Source organism: Poeciliopsis prolifica, unplaced genomic scaffold, assembly GCF_027474105.1.
Source record: "Poeciliopsis prolifica strain line A6 unplaced genomic scaffold, Auburn_PproV2 SCAFFOLD018, whole genome shotgun sequence".
Taxonomy (NCBI): domain Eukaryota; kingdom Metazoa; phylum Chordata; class Actinopteri; order Cyprinodontiformes; family Poeciliidae; genus Poeciliopsis; species Poeciliopsis prolifica.
Window position 1 is genome coordinate 3,803,832 of NW_026562393.1, and position 14,382 is coordinate 3,818,213.

Genomic DNA, 14,382 nt, shown 5'->3' on the forward strand with positions numbered 1-14,382 from the left:
ATTTGTGAAACAGTTTTGAAAATGAAAAACATTAAAAAAAATGAATTTGGTATTTAACAGTATTCAAAACTATATCCATTGACAACTGTATCCAGACAATTAACAATGTCATAAAGCTCTATAGTGAAGGAGCACATTGAAAGGATGCCAGAGTCATTTATGCACATTATATTCAGGGCAATTACAACTTTTAACTTAGCTGTTTTCATATCACAATTTGATGTTACACTTGTGAAAACTTGATTTTATCTACTCTTGTTTGCAAATCTGGGCAATTTGCTTTGTTGAGACATGGAATAAGTAATGAAGCTGCAGGTTTTTCCAAAAGAATATGCGCTCATGCTTAAATTGTAACGTTTTGCTTGCGAGACTTAAGCTAATTAAATAGGTACAAAGAAAACATTACCCACTGGCCACTTTAGAACTTTAATATTATCTATAAATCTGATTTGGACATTTTAATAAATCCTGGAATAGATTGGAATTCATTTTAGAGTTTTAATATTCTGCTTCATTTAAGCTTGATGAACATTTACACAAATTAGACAACTTATGAAAGTGAATTTTCTTTCTTCAGTATAAACTAGATTATTTGTACATATTTACCTGTACCACTCCAGTCCGTAGTCATAGTTACGGTCGAAGAAGTGCGGTTCCGCTCCCACCGCCCTGATGTCCGGATGTACCCGTAGAAACTCCAGCAGAGCCCGGGTCCCTCCTTTCTTCACCCCGATGATGAGAGCCTGGGGCAGCTTCTTGCTCCCCTCCCCGAGCGGGCTGATTTTACCTGCGAACCTGGGAGAAACGACCAGATCCTGCGGCGGCGGAAAAGCGGGGGACTCCTCCGGAAGCTGCCAAACCGTCGGCCCCGCGCGCGTAGCCGTTACAGCCCCTTCGGCGGCGACCCCGTGGTCAGCGTCGCGCCGGTCGCTCACGAACCGCTTGTTCCGCGGAGAGCCGCTGACCGGTGAAGGCGAGGCGCAGCGGTCGGCGAAGAGGTCCAGGAGGATGAGAGGGGCGAGGAGGGAACACAACATGACCACCGCTTTCCTGGACAGGGTGCCTCGGGTCGGGGCGTCCAGTTTGCGGACGAGGCTAAAAGCCATACCGGCTCCAGTGAAGGAGCCACAGCCATGCTAAGCGAACATCACTGAATCCACTTTTCATGAAGAAAAGTGCGAAAATGATCTTCATCCACTCTGCGATGTGGAACATAAACCCTCCAAAAACAACACATGGGGCTTAAACTTGACATGTAAAGCAGAACTACCTTAAATGAAATAAAGATAACCCCGCAAAAGTGGAGGTGGATGAATTAAACACTCGGGTTATAGTCGGCGACTCTCTCCTGATCCAGGATGCTCCTGATTCACCAGCTGCACGTGTATAGAGTTGTAAACTTGTCTCACACGTCAAGTTCGATGACTGACACGGCACTTGACCAATGGGGGGGAGAAGAGCGAGCCAAACTACCAATAAGCTTCCAGGTGGGTGGAGATCATGGTAGACTCTCTAAATTAGTGAAATTAGTAAATAAAGTAGAAATTATGAATATAGACTGAAACAAGAAAACTACACCACTCTTGAATGATTTAAATACATTTATTTTTACGTTTTAATATTAAGAAAATCCTGCTGGCTTTATATTCAAGCTCCAAATGTAGACAAAAAGTAAAAGTTCCTGCTACAGAAACCTGTAAGTTTTACATTAAAGAATACACTACTGTGGATCAAGAACATAGAAGAAATATGCAAAAAACAACAAAAAAAAACATGGCAGCTTTTCAGAGTCCAGAGCATGGCAGCCAAAGTGAAGTTTGCCAGAGACAACAAATGCATAGGCAAGGATTACTGAAATAATGTTCGTCCCTTTCTATTTTTTTGTCTTTAACAAACCTTAGTTGGCTGTTATGATTTTTTTCATGACTTCTTCAGCTCCCATGATGGCTAAACTTGTAAAACTCTCTCTGATGGTACAGGAGTGCACCTTCATACTGCAGAGCCCACCTTGTCCACTTCGGGGGTTTTGGAGTCTTTCTTTAGCGTCTTGCAGTCTGTTTTCAGAATTAACTTGCATGCTTGCACGACAAGATCTTGACAGTTGTTTGAATGTATGTCCACTGTTTTTAGACTTTTTTTTCTTTAGTGCCATTGATTTCAAGGGTATTTTGAGACTTCTTTAAGTCCACAAACAGAATCATAAGCAGCTGTGAACTCTGTCAGGCCTCCAATGTGGGTTGAGAGGAGAACTGGTCACACCTATAAATCTGCTTCTCCCTCTCTGCCACAGTCTAATGTGCATAATATTTTTTTATGTATGAATTTAAGAGAGGTATGGACAAGCTTAAATGAGGTACAGTATAATTTTATTTTTTTATCCTTAAATTTCTTTTTATTTATAGTTCCCTTTACATACAAATTTAGGTATCGAAAAATAGGAGTTACAATATTTTAAAATCATGCACAAAACATTTTGCATAGGCATTAACCGCATCAGCGTATCAAATCTGCAGATTTTTATTATATTTGCACTGAAAACATGTCATTTTTAAAACTTTAAATAATAAAAAGTATTTTCTGCAATACTGACGTACCTAGACATAATATTATTTGAGGCTTCTGATTGGCAACACATAACAAAACCTTCCTTATTGACACAGTTATATGGGGTGACAATTGAAAACTTTGGGGTATTAACAGATATTACAGCATTTTCATGGCTGCGCCTTAATAGTAAGCCTCACTCATGAAATTAAATGTTTATTTTGTAAGTTTTAGCCAAAGATTGTTACACTAGCATCACACCTTAAAGTAAAAACTCTCAGCGTTATCACTGCTGTTTTCAGCTTGAGTAAGGCCACCAAAGAAGATGACCCCTGTCAAGAACCACTTTTTATGACACACAGAAGAGCAAAAAAGGAGAAATAATGAGAACGGAGCACATAATTCCTTAACAAGTGGACAAGAACAGAACCAAATGGTTCACATCTGCTCCTGCCTTTTGAGTATTAGCATGAGAATGTGCAGGCAGTGCTTCAATGCTGCACAGCTCACTGCTTGAGAAAGCGGATGGAGACCTCAACAGTGGGCCGCATTGCCGGTGCCAGATGTCCCCCATGTTGTTGGGACAATACAAGAGGGTGTCCCGCATTTAACAAATCACACCCCGTGTCTTTTCTGCATGTCCTCGACCCTGGAGAAGTGTTCAGCCCCCTCAAACGAACCATGATGACACCTAACATTCCCTCACAGAAGGTCAAATGTCTTCATATCCTGAAATACCAAGAATTATTTCTATTTATAATAAATTCAAAGCTAAAGTTTTGTGGGATTGCTTTAGCAGTGCCTTTCCATTTTAAGTTTAAAAATTAATCTTTATAGGGTCAGTCCCGATGTGCAGTGTAGCGGTAAATGCTCCGACAGCACTGGACCCAGGGGTCACTCAATAAACTTAAGGGTTCAGACAAGATTAATGGTAGAAGAGCAAAGAATGCAAAGTGCATTTCCACAAGAAAGGTACATATTTATTCTGACATCTGCAGCTTAAATGTCCGTGACAGGAAGTCTGTAGTTTACTGTATGAACGAGTCGGATCTAAATCAGAAGTACGGTTGGCTACGCTTTAGAACTGTCATAAAAAGAAAATCAATGAAAATAATCATGACTCCAAAACTACTCAGGTAAGTCCAATTCCTTCACTGAAAAATTATACTTATTTAATGTAGTAAACGTAAGCATCCTCTTACATCTGCCATGTTTGTTCCATCTCGCTATTACTTGGAACAAATGTTTTGGAAGAGACATTGTTATATTAATATTTTACCAACGCTAAAATCAGAAACAATGCAACCCAAAGAGTCACAACTAATCAATAAGTGTCTAACACTATCCCTAATTGGAAAGAAGTTACAATTTCAAGCTTTAGAACAATTTACTTTCACTATTTTCATTTAATTGTAAAATAAGAAAAAATATGATAAGTTATTTCTATTTTCAAGCTTTGAAAAACCAAAAACGTCAAAGTTCTAAAACAAGGAACAAAAAAATTCAGCACTGAGTGAAATCTATTTATTGAGAGTATATATTTTTTCCTACAGAGACAATCCATCTTCTAATATTCCATGTGGTGACATTTTTTGAATTGAAATTCAACTGATTTGTAATCAAATCAAGGGTAAAGCACTGAAAAAGTTTACTTTTTCATTTTGCCTTTGTATCTAATGGCTCATTTTCTCTCAATTTATTTGGTCAAAGTTTGTGAGGGGCCACATCGGAAGGTCTGAAGAGCCAAATGCAGATCTGGAGCCAGAGGTCGCAGACCCCAGTACTAACTCTGCTGCTCACCGTGGAAGTAGTTTACTTTTACTGCAGATCTGGAACTGGCTTTATGACTTTTTTTCTATCAATGTTGATCAAAACGTTAAAATAAGAAAAGATAAAACTTTCACAAATATGGAAAAACATTCCATTTGTTAGTCGAAGAAAACCAATTTAGGATTTTCTCATATTTCATAGGATAACCTGTTTTGAAACAAAACAGATGGTTAGTAGATTAATAACACAAAAGAGCAGAACCTTGTAGTCTCATTGCGTTGTGGAAATTTTATGTCCTACAAAACATAAGAAAATTCTGTTTCCCTCTGCTTTTATAATTAAAAAATATTACTTATTTTTTACATTTTTGGTCATAGTAGTATAGTCATAGTAGTTTTGTATTTAAATCTAGTACATTGTTTTAAAAAAAATCCCTGCCTACTTTTTAAATAACGTCAGCATATAATCTGAACATAATGCATATCCAGTCATAAGATCTGAAAGATTTAAAATCTCTGATTAAAACATTGATTATTGTAATACCACAAATGTCATTAGTGGTGTCTGAGCTGGGACTCTAAATCCGGGGCGTGCCTGGTGCAATGTTTGCGCAGTGACATACATTTCCTTGAAAAAAACAACAACAACAACAGCATTTAGTGTGTAATTACACACCCAGACATTGGTGCTTTAAGAAAAATGTGCAAGCAGTCTAGAGGGCATGTAAAAACGTAATTCGGCTTTCATCTTTGCCGTTTATCCAAATTGCAGCACTATGGTTACACTGACGCAGCCGTTTTGGAATCTTGGATTCAGAGCTGGGGTTTTAGGTCTAAATGGGAGTCCAAACACAAACTGTTTGTTATTCTTTGACAATATTGTTGCATTTTTACTTTGCATAATGAGCAAATTCTCCTGGAATGTCATGGGAAAGCGAGCAGGGTTCCAAGGCAAAGCCAAATAAGGACCAACTGAGTTATCTGTGTCTAAGTGTTGTTTCACAGAAATGTTTAAACCATCCATAAAAAAAAAAAAAAAAAAAAAAATGGTGCATCAGCGTTCCCTCAAACGTGCCATCAGGAGTGAGAGAAACTGTTTCCATGCCTGAGTCGGCCAAGTTGTTCAACTCAGTCCCTCAGCCATGCACATAATCTCCAGACAGGTTTATGAACTGAGGTTTGGGACCTGTCAGTTTGGAGGAGACATCTTTACTGCCGGCATTACAGCTTGACGGTTCCCAACTTGAAACCTGTAGCAGTAAAATTCAGCTTTTTAGATTTTTTCCAGACAGTTTTATTTTTTATTTGGGCAGGCACCTTGTCTTAAAGACAAAACAATTGGATTGTAGTTTGATCCTACACAATGGAGGAAACTCTTGGAAATAATGAACAAAAGAGCGGTAAAAAGTATTTTATGTTCAGAAATTACATGGATTGTAATTTATATAATGTTCCATCTTTGGCCCGTGATCGACATCACAAATTTCCACACAGGCATAATATCTTGGCTCCAAACGTTAGACCCCTGAAACCAGAGCATTTTGATTTATTCTAAATTAAGAAGTCAGCTAGAAAAAAATAATGTTTATCTAAATTATGTTTTAAATCATGCACAGTGCTGTAGAAAAGAACATATCCCTTACATATTTCTTCAGTTTTTGTTGTTGTTGTTGTTGTTGTAAATGCTTAGCTTTAGACCAAGGAAAAATATATATCAAAGACAACCTAAGTAAACAAAAAATACAGTTTTAAAATAATTTAATCAATAATTACTCCTTAAATCTAATAAATGGTTGGTCAAACCTTGATGGCGACAACTGCCTTCAAGTGTTGTGGATAATTGGCAATGTTTGACATCACTCTGGAGGAATTTTGCTCCACGTCTTTGAAGAATTGTTTTATTTCAGTCACATTGGTGGATTTATGTCCTGATTAGGTCATACCGCTCAACTGGATATAAGTCCAAGACTTTCAATGTTTTTTTTTTTTGTTTTTTTTCTTGTCAGAGATGGATTTGCTGGTTTGATATTAATAATTGGCTTTTTAGACAAAAGCATTTCAGTTTAAGGTTATTATAAGGTCAATTTAAATTTATTGTTCTAGAACACAATTCATGATTTCACCAATAAGTAAGTAAGCCATTCTGGTTCTGGAGCAGCAAAGCAGCACCAGACAACTTGATTTTGATCCATCTAATTTGCTGCCTGGTAGTCGTCACAGACGCCATTTTGTCCATGCTTTTCATAATTGTTGAATTATGATATCTCTTTAATTTGGTGAATGATGGATTGCTTTTTAAGATCTTTCACCCAGCTTCATGTTGCCAGATAAGTTTTATTCAGATTTCGTTATTCTACATTCCTGGTAGTAATAGGACTTGGATGTGGCTGCTGAAATTGAACTTGCGTTTCCAAAAGCAGAATTAGTCTATTATTACCCAGTTTTGTTTTCTTTTTTAAAGAAAGGCTTTGGTTGGTTTGAATAATGTTTTTCATTTCAATAAAGACAATTTGAAAACTGTATTTTGCAAATGATGTTACTATTTGATTGATGATGGGTAACAAAGAGATACGCATGGAAAGGAAGAAATTTGTTATTGGGGCTGGTGTCAATTTACATATTCTACATAAAATCCCCAAGAAATGTTTGCTTTTCAAGAAATCAAATTTCAAGCATGTATGCGTTTTTTGTGGGATTACTGCCTAACTGTGTGAGTAAAACAGTTTTATTTTTTTTTCTCTTTTGCAAGAGGAAATATACTATATACACAGCTGTTGGCAATTCGTCGAGGATGGATTTGCCTGCTCCATTGGCAGGCCATGTGCTGAGCAGGAAGGGCTTCTATTGAGCACGGAAACCCAAATAAATTGTCCTCTTAATCAGATTAACGCACATCTGAAGTGGGCTGTTTTTTCTGAATTGTCTTGAAACATCAACATTGAATGAAGCATGCCATTTTCTCTTATTCTTTAAGCCTTCCTCTCTGAATTTTTGCGTTCTATGAAAAGGAAACACCGTCTTCAACTACAGTTTTTTTTTTTTTCTGGTTTTATTTCCTAAATATCTATGTCTAAACCTTTTGATTATTTAATTTGTGCTATTTTAGTCCTTTTTTTGATTGCATCCCAACAGTTTATGTCTGAAATGAGTCACGCAGCAGCTCATGGGTGTCGTCGTTACATATTGTGTCACATTCCTTCCTCCAAGAGGCAGCAGGATGCAGCTGATTATGTTCAAGGCAGACGGAAAGAAGAGAAAGCGCTCTGCTTGGGTTCTGCGGTTGTTCCTCTCTGCAGGCCGGTTATTAGATTTAAGCACAAGCTGGTGTGGGTACAGTGAGGTTAATTACACATATGGGTGGCCATGATGAGAACAATCATCTAAATTAATCACCTAATATGCTTGTCAGTTGACTCTGAGCTTGGCATCTTGGCAGTTGCAGCCTTCAAGTGGTCCACATGGGAAATTTTTGCCTACATTGCAATCTGTACTGTTCCGTTCTACGACAGATTGCCAATAATATAAGTGAATAGGTTTGCGGTTTGTTTTGGATTTATTTGTAATATTTAAGAAGCAACAAGGAAATGAAAGTAAAAAAAATAAAAAATACATCACATGTTGTACATGTGACAGTAGCATTGTAATTTACCAGTTAAACAATTCAGTTGACCAATTTAAATCACTTAAGACTTGTTTAATCCCACAGGCAATAATTGTTGCCAGACAATTTTATATTTTTTTAATTGTAAAAGCTCTAAAAGTTTTGTTTTGGTTTTTGACTGGTAATTTAACTTTTGAAGTAAAATAACAAAAATACTTTCTACATATGAGGCATACTTGAAAAATGTCCAAACAGAGGCAACCAGAAGGCATTCTGATCAGCAACACAAACCACTTTTTTTGACTCAGCAATAATCCCACTCTGTGATCTCCACCGAGCTGATCGAACTCCTTTAACTGCTCTATGGAGGAAGGTCACTTTCTTATCCAGGATTTAATTATGTCATGATTCACATGACATGATCTTTGATTAATATAAGAATATAGCCAGGGTGGTGTATAGCTATAGCCAGATAGCCCTACATTTTGGTTTATTTACCACATTTGTCAAGAGCAATGCCCAGATTACTACAGATAAAGTCCTAATCCACCTGTCCATCTTCCACTCTATCCTTCCATTTCTCATTACAACAGACTTAGATTCTCCGTTTGGCAGAGTCCAATTGACCTGGGAGAAACAATCCAACTTTATCTCCAGTACACTTTGAATATAGGTGCTTGAAAATGGAAACGGAGCTACATCACTTGCAAAAAGCAAAAATAGCCACGGTGATGTGATGTGGACTTAGAAGTGATGTGGACTTAGAAGTGTCTCCTTCAGAATGATCTCATTTATACACTACAGTACATGGTCTGTTTCAGAAAAGAATTTGTGTGAATCAAGCCATCAGCTCTTAATTTATTTTAAATGATTTATTGTATATAAAGGAGTCTACAGGGGAAGCATTCGCAAACTAAGCCTAAATTTATATTTGACTTCGACCCCCATATATGACCCCCATATATGATACCAATGTTATGATTCTCCATTACTATGCTGATCTAATGCTAGCATCATTACTCAAAGACTCACAAACTCCAGAGCAAAACATACCCAGTGTTGACCCCATGACCCCTGAAGTGTTCCTGGGACTAAAATGTGACAATGCTGTGGAGTAGTAAACAATTGATTGGTGTCCAAATGACCAGCACAGATGATGCGTCACAAGTGAGCCCATTAGAGCACCATTAGACAGCACCACGCTGTTGTTCATTAAAAAGCAATATATGAAGGTCTGATCTCCCATTACCTCCAGATAAGTATCTGCTCATACATCCAAGGACGGCAGCAAGACAGTGGGTTGTTTTAGCCACCACAGGGCAGTGTAATCACAAACTAGAGCTCTGCCAAGTGTGAGTTTAAATCATCCATGTTAGAAACAGAGTGTAAATCTGTGTGCATGGGAGGGTAAAGGGGAGCAATCTGAGCTGAATATCTTCACACCGTCCCAATACAATGATGGAGCCAAAACATTATTGATTAGAATAAGGTGTTTTTCCTCCTCCTCCTCCAATATCAGCACATCTATTTAGCGGATGCTTTGCTCTGGATATCCCATACTTAATGTATTATAGTACATGCAGAGAGGTCCACTCTGTGTATTGGCAAAGGGCCACATTTCTTGTATAATAACTAAAAGTATTGTGCTGCTGAACATGTGGAGATCACATTAGCTACCACTGAACATGTGATGAAAAGCGTTCAAATAATGCTGTGGAATCACACCTGTGATCACAGCTAGATGGAATAGCTCATCGTAGTGTGATGCTTCAACCAGGGCACACATCGTACACTAGCAAGAATGAGGTTGTGCCTGATGATCTCATTCACGACGTCTTGTTTTCAACAATTTTGTGGCTCTCTTCCTTTTCTACAGCTTCTAACAATGATGGACAGGAGAGACTTTGGACCCCGTCCAAGATAAACAGGGCTGTCAGTTTGTGCGATTACAGTGCATCGTTTGAGTAATTTACTGTGAAAGCTAAGCAGAGCTGGGTGGGACTTAGAGCCAGGAAAACTTACAACGTGCTGCAAAGTAAATGGAAACAAATTGTTTTAAGAGATCCTAGCCACCTTCTCTTTCATTAACGAATAGATTCTGAACAGAGATGCAATGAGAGACAAGACTTGTGTTAGAGCTGTTGACACTGACATATTAATAAAGCCACTGAATAGGTATTGTCCTACGAAGTGCTACTTTTTTCTGATCAACCTGTAAAATGATCAGAGGAATAGAAAGTTCCCATACCTTTAGGTGAAAAGATACTTAATATTAACTATGATCTAATGCTGATCTTTCATACATAGGTGAATAGTGAATCTCTACATCAGAGCAGCTCTTGCCTGTTCTTATAAACAGAAAAGTTTCTAATGAACTGCAATGAACTTTTTTATGGCACTGTCTGGTGTAAAGCTGCCTTTTGAAATAACTTTAACCCCTAGACATTTGCTCAGGTTCTTTGTCCTAAACATGCCAGAAGTCTAATTAAGTTTCAGTCTCAGATGACTCATTAAAAAGAGCTCAGGCAGTAAATGTTAGCAGCAGCACATAATCAAAAGGCACTGACAAGCCTGTATATGCCTTGTTTTCACCTTTATGCCAGCAAAGCTTCAAATTAATTATTTTGGTTTAGAAATAAATTGTTTGTCACATTCTTATCGAAATACTCCTGTTCAGAGTAGCTCACATATTACAGACATTTAGAAATATTGCTCAAGAAAATGTGTCAAAAAGCAATAAAAAATAGAAACAAGCACATAAACATTTCATACTTTTGAACTGGTGTAGATATAAAGTTTTTAAAATTTTTTTTTCAAAAAAACAAGTTACAGTGCCTATTTTTAAGAACTGCACAATGATTTCAATCTGGAGAGACTCAGACACAGAAAGAAAGCGATTAGAAAAGTTTATTGACATGCATAAATTAAGTCTTTGGCGCTCGGGCCCCGGCTAAGGACATGGAGCTGTGATTTGTGATAAGCTCGGATGAGCATTCCCGATGCTGATAGGAATGTCATCCCCCGGGACCCGATACTGGTGGTGGAGGTCGGTGAATGAAGTGTGCCTGGAGAGCCAGGACAGTGGAGGTGGAGAAGGGGTGGAGGTGGGTTGAGCGCAACAGCGAAGCGGAAGACGTCTTGGATGGACGTCCTTATCAACTGGAGCATGGACGGTGATTGGCCGTGACATGGCTTGGTCCAGCAATGATAGGTCGTCGGTGATTAGTGGAATGCGCCGATTGGATGATGCAGGTGGGGCTAAAGAGTCTTCCAGTTTGAATTTACGCCTAGGCTTCATATCTTTACTTCCTGTTTGTTTTATTCCCTTCAAGAAAACCTTGTGAATAATTGTCTTAGACCACCTCATGTCATTGATTGAGTTATCTATATTTCCTCTTAGACTATTTTATCATAAAAAAAGGGGAAAACCCAAAAGTTACAGAACTGAACAATCACTGTTTTGTTATTTCAGCTGATCTTTTTAAAGTTATAGGGATTATTACTGCCATGTTTTTAGCAATATTTCACAAATAATTTTCATTATAAAAGTAAAATTTTTAAATAACATGAAATGGTAACCTTTTCTTGACCAACAAGTAATTGTTTGTCTATCTAATTAATGTGTGTTACTTTAGCTATGGTGTAGGACTGAAACTAGATCTTAGAAAGGAAGTGGACTCGTCTCCAGTAAAGGCAGAATAAACCTTCATGAAAGCAAAATTAGTTCAATCAACCCTGTTCGCTAAATAGATTATTAATGTCATTCATTTGAAGATGTGTTTAGGAGGGAAGTTAAAGTTTTAGTTTCCTGCCTAATGTTTTGTGTTTAGACAAAAGACTAGTCTCATCCAAAGACATTCTTTCACTCACAAGCCAAACTACAAACATGACTTCGTTAGACCGTCACTCTTCCTGTCACTCTGCCACGAAGTTCCAATTTTTAGTGTACATAAATATTTGGCGTTAATCCTCTCAATAGATTCTCCCACCTGAGCTATAGACCTCTACAACCCCTGCAGAGTCATCGCATGTTTCCTCCCTTTCCGAATTGCAGCTCTTCTTGTCAGTTTAGCTGGATGGCCATTTCATGTTGGGCTTGTAGTTATGTTATGCTTTTCCCTTCGGCAGATGATGGATTGAACAGTGCTCTGCAAGATTTTCAAAGGTTGGAGTCATCATTTTTCATAACTTAAACAAAGCACAAGCTTTCTCCCTGACCTGTCTGCTATGTTCAGTGGTTTTCATGATGCTGTTTGTTTACAAATTCCCTCTAAATACTTAACTGGAAAAAAAAACAAAAACAAAGATAAGCAGGTGCAGGAGAAAATTAAGAATAATGCTAAAGCGTAATCCAGGATAAATGAACTCTTTGGATATTTTTTTTTTTTTTTACTGAGCAAAATTATATTACCAATACCTGTGAGAAATAAAAGACAGACACACAAAACACTATCATTTGATTGGAAAGTCCATGCGGCTGCAGTGCACATCACTTTTGCCCCCCCACCACAATGTCGGCGCCACCTCATTTCGAAGCCCAGATTGGATAGATAGGGCCAACACCTCTGTCGCCACAATTTGACACAACTAATTTAGAACTGGTCTTTTATGGAAGCCTGGAATACATTACCTCACCAGAATACAATAATAATGGGAAAGCATCAATCAAACTGGCCCTGTGCATATGTTGTGTAATAAAGCTTATCTCTGGGTGACACAGTCTGTCTGACTTAGCCTGCCAGCCAGAAAGAAACTATATGTGAGCCATGCCACCAGTCTCTGGTTAACACTGCATAAATATGCAGTTTAGGAGTCAATGACATTTTAATAAGGTAAAGCTGACAGGTTATGGCTCACACACAAACACTGGGTTGTTTGCAGAGTCTCAGGATAATAATAAAGCAAAAAAAAACCCCAAAACACAGACAATCTAAGAGATGGTGTCCAGACAGAGTCACATTGTTAGAGAGAATCTTGTTTCTTTGAATCTGTATAACCCCCTGAGCTGTCAGCACGCACCTCCAAGGCGTCAGACCTCGATGCCCACATCGCCCCCATCAAATGTTTCAATAATTTTTTTTCCAGGCGCTAACTGGATTCAGCTGCCTGTGAGCCATTTTGGCTCTCATCTCCACTTTCCATGTTATTTAGACTAGGCCTTTTTGCGTTGATGTATGGCTCTGAACTCGTTTCTGAGACCGCCCTCCTCGGCACCTCTCAAAGTCCTCATTGTGTCGAGGGTGAGGCAATGTGATGTCATGTTTCCCAAGCACCTGGGAATTTCTGGGGTTTATGCCAGCATGTGTTTGCATCAAGTTTTTCTTGGGTGGCTCGCATATCCGGTACGCTTTGGATCGCTTAGCACTTTTTCAGACATAATTATTGGTGACGATGGTTGAACATGAGGGGCAGTCATTTAGACCTCAAAACTTTTCATATATTTTAATGCTGTCTTCATTTATATATTTTTATGCTTTGTGAATATCTAACAAGATTTTTGGATGTTGCTGATGATTTTGCTGTTTTGTTTCTTAATTTTGTATCTTGTGCTTTTGCCATTGTGCAAGCATAACATTTTAAAAGAAGAAAACAAGGAAAGGTTTAAAAAAAAAAAAGCTTTGCTAGGTCTGAAATACACATAGTAACATTTAATTTCGATAAATATTATCTGAAAGTAATGACTGAAGCTTGATTAAAATTCAGTCATGACCTGTGTGACTCCTCATCCTTCAGTTGATCATCTACAGCAGGGGTATCCAAAGTGCAGCCCAGGGGCCATTCACAGCCCCGGGACTGATGTTGGACGACCCCCCCCAACAGCAATTCAAATGTAATACAAATTTGGCACAAGTGATTGATGCGCATGGAGACGGGGTTTTTTTTATTTTTAATAAAGGGCTAATTTAATTCCAACTAATTAAAGTCTTCTTACAGCGTAAGATGTCAGATAGAATAAAAAGCATTCATCCTGTCCGCATAAGTTCCCAGACTTGCATTCAAACTTTGTTGTACCAAAATCTGCTTTTAATGAATTTATATGACTTTGGCAAATATAGCAGTCAATTACCAAGAAAGAGTCTATTTAGTTCAATAATGATTTACAAATCAGTCTCCTATAAAAATAAAAAAAATCTGGACAAAATTAAAGCAAATTTTCATTATTTGCTAAATTAAAATAATGCATTTTTGAGCAGATAGCATTACGTAATTTTCTAGGATTTTGGTTAAAATAGATTTTTCCTTGGACATTTCCTTTGACTTTGCAAATTTGTCCAATGTAACAAAAAGCTTGGACACAATTGATCTACTGTATACAACAACACCAGCTAGTTAGCTGTTTATCTAAAAATGTTTATCTAAAAATGTTTATCTGTTTATCTAAAAATGGTCAATCGATCATTATCTTTAATAAGAAACTGCCATAAGTAAAAACACATTATATAGATTAATTACACACAAACGGATGTT

The 14,382-nt window shown here is 37.8% G+C and overlaps 1 pseudogene; it reads right to left on the bottom strand.

Moving 5' to 3' along the window:
- The window catches only part of LOC129368350 (heparan sulfate glucosamine 3-O-sulfotransferase 3A1-like), a 33,399-nt pseudogene extending 32,047 nt beyond the window's left edge, over window positions 1-1,352 (bottom strand).
- Between the last annotated feature and the right edge of the window lie 13,030 nt (window positions 1,353-14,382).